This window comes from Polyergus mexicanus, unplaced genomic scaffold (assembly GCF_030449975.1).
Source record: "Polyergus mexicanus isolate NDT 795.1 unplaced genomic scaffold, iyPolMexi1.0 SCAF_6, whole genome shotgun sequence".
In the NCBI taxonomy this organism is placed as follows: Eukaryota; Metazoa; Arthropoda; class Insecta; order Hymenoptera; family Formicidae; genus Polyergus; species Polyergus mexicanus.
Window position 1 is genome coordinate 3,076,329 of NW_027223326.1, and position 4,580 is coordinate 3,080,908.

The 4,580-nt window shown below is 23.3% G+C and overlaps 1 long non-coding RNA gene across 2 annotated transcripts in view; it reads right to left on the reverse strand.

Moving 5' to 3' along the window:
* The window catches only part of LOC138933981 (uncharacterized), a 3,253-nt gene extending 1,584 nt beyond the window's left edge, over window positions 1-1,669 (reverse strand). The window contains exons 1-2 of one of the 2 annotated variants that reach the window (XR_011447071.1): window positions 1,392-1,669; window positions 248-405 (exon numbers count right to left, since the gene is read on the reverse strand). This is a non-coding gene — a long non-coding RNA (uncharacterized lncRNA). Of the gene's footprint in view, window positions 1-247; window positions 406-1,047; window positions 1,211-1,391 lie in introns of those variants that run through there. The other variant, XR_011447070.1, reaches the window with a different exon arrangement.
* Window positions 1,670-4,580: the final 2,911 nt, after the last annotated feature.

A 4,580-nucleotide genomic window follows, 5' to 3' on the forward strand; every position in this document is an offset into this window, starting at 1 on the left:
ATTTAACAATCAATTTTTTTTAATGTTAAATTTAGCGATTATAAAATAATTAATATATTTATTTCTATTAAATGATTATAAAACATTTGTACTTAGTAACAAAAACGATAATTACAGATTCTTAGTTAATAATACAAATAATTTTAATATAATTTTCTTTTTAAAACAACACGTCTTCTGTAGGATGAAATAAATTGTTTCATAATACATATAATTTTTCAATATAATAATATTGTAAAAATTATACCTTTTCTTGTTTCTTCATCCGTATCATCATCATTTTTTATATCCTCGAAAACATATCTCAGCACTTTTTCCGTTTCATTTTTTATACGACGGCGGAACTGACAATCACCCAAATCCGAGATATGTTTTTTAAAATGTTTTGACATCATACAAGTTATCCTGCAATGTATATTCAATTAACAAGACGTTATCCTGTTATATGTTTATCCAATATTAAATTAAAATAAATAATTAAGAGAGTGAGATTTTGTTTCAGAAAAAAAATCCTAACATAATCTCAAAAATGTAAGTTTTAGTTATATATATAAAATAAATAAAAAGGTAAATTTTTAATATTAAAATAATGAAAACTTTGTGATTGCAAATTTAAATATATAATCAGATAAAAGATTTACCTGTATATTTTTAAAAAAATAATGTGATAAACAAAATAACTACATATTTTGTTTAATTATTAGAAAAAAAATATATTTTTAAAGAGAGAGAAAGAGGGGGGGGGGAATTATTGCTTGGCATTTATTATAGATAATTATTTAAATTTGCAACTACGGAGTCCTCATTATTTTAATATATATATAATATATACTATTTTATTTATTTCAATTAAACTCAACATTTTTGAGATTATGTTGTGATCTTGTTTCTAAAACGAGATCACCATCCCATGTTAAAGTAATGATAAATATATATTTAATATGAATATTTTCATACAAATTTTTATTGAACTATTCCACTAAACAGTATTCCATTAAAGTAATGATATATATATATCATTACATATAACAAAAATATATTTCTTACCAATAATTGTCCAAGAATTCTTCAAAACATTGGTTTTTGTTAGATTAGGTTAGTATGATATTTATTTTGTCTTTATTATGTTTTCCTTATATAACAATAATATTGTCATATAACCAATAAAAGACAGATTCAAGGCATTTTAAGACCTTTTCGCCCGAAAAGACACACAAAAAAAACAATCTAGAACCAGTTTAATAGTTTCCGCTAATGCAATTATCCATTTTATGGCATAAATAATTATATTATAATTAATAAGTAAAATAAGATAGTATATCGCATAAAATAATTATTAATGATTGTTATGGATTGCGTAATAAAGATATATCTTTACTTAGAGAACTTACTACTAACGTATTATTAACTAGCCCATGCTAAACTACGTGTGACTATGTGCCATTAAATATTATAAATACGTGGCACCGTATTTATAGATTTTTCCATAGTCGAACGGAATTTCACTACACAACAGTGATGCCACAAACTCGAGCCGACCAGCACCAAGAGCACCGTGGTGCCGTGGTGGAAGGGGCACGTATCAACCGAGAACACGCACGTACATGCTGGGTACATACATGTACTGCGTAAAAAACGCTTTACTTTCACTGGCTTTGCGCAACACATCTACGCTTCTCGATTTAGTAAGTACTCTAAATAAAATAAGATAGTATATTGCATAAAATAATTATTAAAGATTGTTATGGATTGCGTAATAAAGATTGTGCAATATATTGTGTAGATGTAGAAGAAAGGCGATATATCTGTTTGTTTTAAATGATAATTCGTGTTTGAAAACAAAATTAAATCAATCTGCATTATGAGTGTCGTAGGTAAGTACGATATTGCGTAAAATAGACCAGTAAGCAAAAGCAGCTTATGCGCACACTTTTACCATTTTTTCTAGAAAATGTACAGAAAAAAGATATATTTTACATAATTTTACTGAAGGATGGCTTGGTTACAGTACCGAAACAATGGTTAACAGATGATAAGAAATACACATTTTGGCCATCTAATGTGCATACAGCACAATGTATCAATTTGATTAAATCTTGTGCTGAAGTAAACGTACAATGGGAAAAATACGAGATAGAATTTATATATGGAACAGCAGGTTTGTATCTATTCTTAAATTATGTATACATTCATTAGACTTGCAATAATTTCAGTCGCTTGATTTTAATTATTGATTTAAATTCAAATTTGAATCATGCATATTTTATGCTGAATCATTGACTTACATAAATATTATTTTAAAAATATCAGTTTTACAATTGTCTAAAAATAAATTATTTAGTATAGTAAATTCTTGTAATTATATTTCATGTTTTTACTTAATCAGTAATATTAAAATAATAGTACTTTAATATTGAAAAATTAATATTTATTATTTGAGTACAATAAAGAAATCTAATTTTGCAATAAATAATTAGAATATATTATATTTTAATGCTACAATTAGATAAAAGCCCGGGAAAAAAGTTCATTTAATCATATATATTTATATACAAATTATATACAATTATAGATAATATATGACCATACATAATTACAATATATAATTGTATATAATTTTATATAATTATATATGATTATATATGGAATATAATCACTTACCAGAAGCATTTTATGTAAGATCACATATTGTAATCTTACATCTAATGCTTCTGATAAATAATTATGTTTGATACATAATTATATATGATGATAATAATCAAAATAATTAAGATGACAATTGTCAATAAATATTATATACGTAAATGTATATGTATATAAGTATATAAGATTATATATAGGCATATTTTATATATATTTATATATGGACGTTTTTTTCGCCGGGAGTTTATCAAAAGAATCATGATTTTCATCAATTATAAATTTATTGAAGTACAAATAAATAATTTTCTTTGATCAAAAGAAACTTATAAAAGGGCTCGAGAAAAGGAAAAATTAGCAGAGAAAGTATCCGACATTAATAATACTTCAGATGAAGAAGAAAACAAACGTAAAAGAAAATTACGGAGTAAGAAAATATTTACTAATTCTGAATCTGAAAGTGATGATGTTTCTGTTGTTGCAAAATTGCCAAGGAAAAATAAATCTCTACCTCTACAATTAATGTATCCAAAACCGTCATCTTTAAAAGCTACATCTGTATCCAGTGTAATGAAAAATATGGATCATATTGAAAAAAATAAATCAGATTCCGATATTGAGAACGAAGAAGAGATTGGTAAATATCAGACATCAAACAATTCAGGTCCTCTGAAAAATACAAATGACAACTCTTGTGAAAAAAATGTGGCACATAACACAAATCAAGAAGCTACGGGTAAAAATGTTTTCATGTTTGGAATATTATTATATAACAATAATTAAAATTTAGTTTTCATATGTAATTATAAATTTAAAAAAATAACATTATTTATTTTTTTTTTGCAGAAGACAAAAATTTCAAAACATTCGTTATTAAAAGTTTGGTAGATATTACTAATCGGATAAAGAGATGCGAGTTTTTATTGAAGAAAAAACAGAACAATTCTTCTGAGCAATTGGAAAATCAGATTTATGATACTGAGAACAATATTTTAGATGAAAAATTTCCCATGAAAAGTCTTGATGACGTAAGAAACATTGAATAGCAATTAAAACATGATGAGACATTTAAAAAACAAGTTGTAAGTACAGATGAAAATATTATTGAATAATTGTATTTTTTACTTGTCTAGAAAAGTTTAGACTTTTTTAAATTTTATAACATTTCTAGTTATTATTATTTAATTTGCCCTCTTTTTTTTGAAAATGTATATGGTATAATATCATTACAAATACCCATTATCAGAATTAATTTTTTTTACAGAAATCGGAACATTATTTCTGCTCACAAAATACTATGAAAAAAATCGTTACGAAGATTATGAAAATATTGTTTACAGACGAAGTAGCTGCAAAATTCAGTTGGACTGGACAAAAAGAAAACAAACAGAAATTTGAAACATTGTTTTTATGGAAAATTATATTTGGTAAGTATAGATTTATAATTTATTTAAATATGAAATTTTATTCAAAATTTCGTTTATTTTTATAAAAGTAGGGTTGCTAATATATTACAAAACATTTGTAATATTTATATAATTTTGATAATTATATCAATTTATTCAGTTTTTTAGTAAACTATCTTTAAGAAATTAAAGAAATATTATTGGTTTAGATATATAATTAAATAATTGTATTATTTAATTTCTATCAATATTGAAAGATAAATATCCTTTAAAAATATATTAGTAAAGAATATATTTTAAATTCTAATAAAAATAATTTATTTTTATATTGTTTTATATAAAAGTAATCTTATGAAAAAAATTGATTAAAAAATCGATCTTTTTTATAATAAATTATCAATCATAAATAATATAAGATAATAAATGTATAATTTAACTTAATGAAACATGCTTATAAATATTATGTTTTTTGTAAAGTGAAGAAGGATAATGCCATTTTTTAAATTTTTGTAATTATTTTTTAATTATTAATAA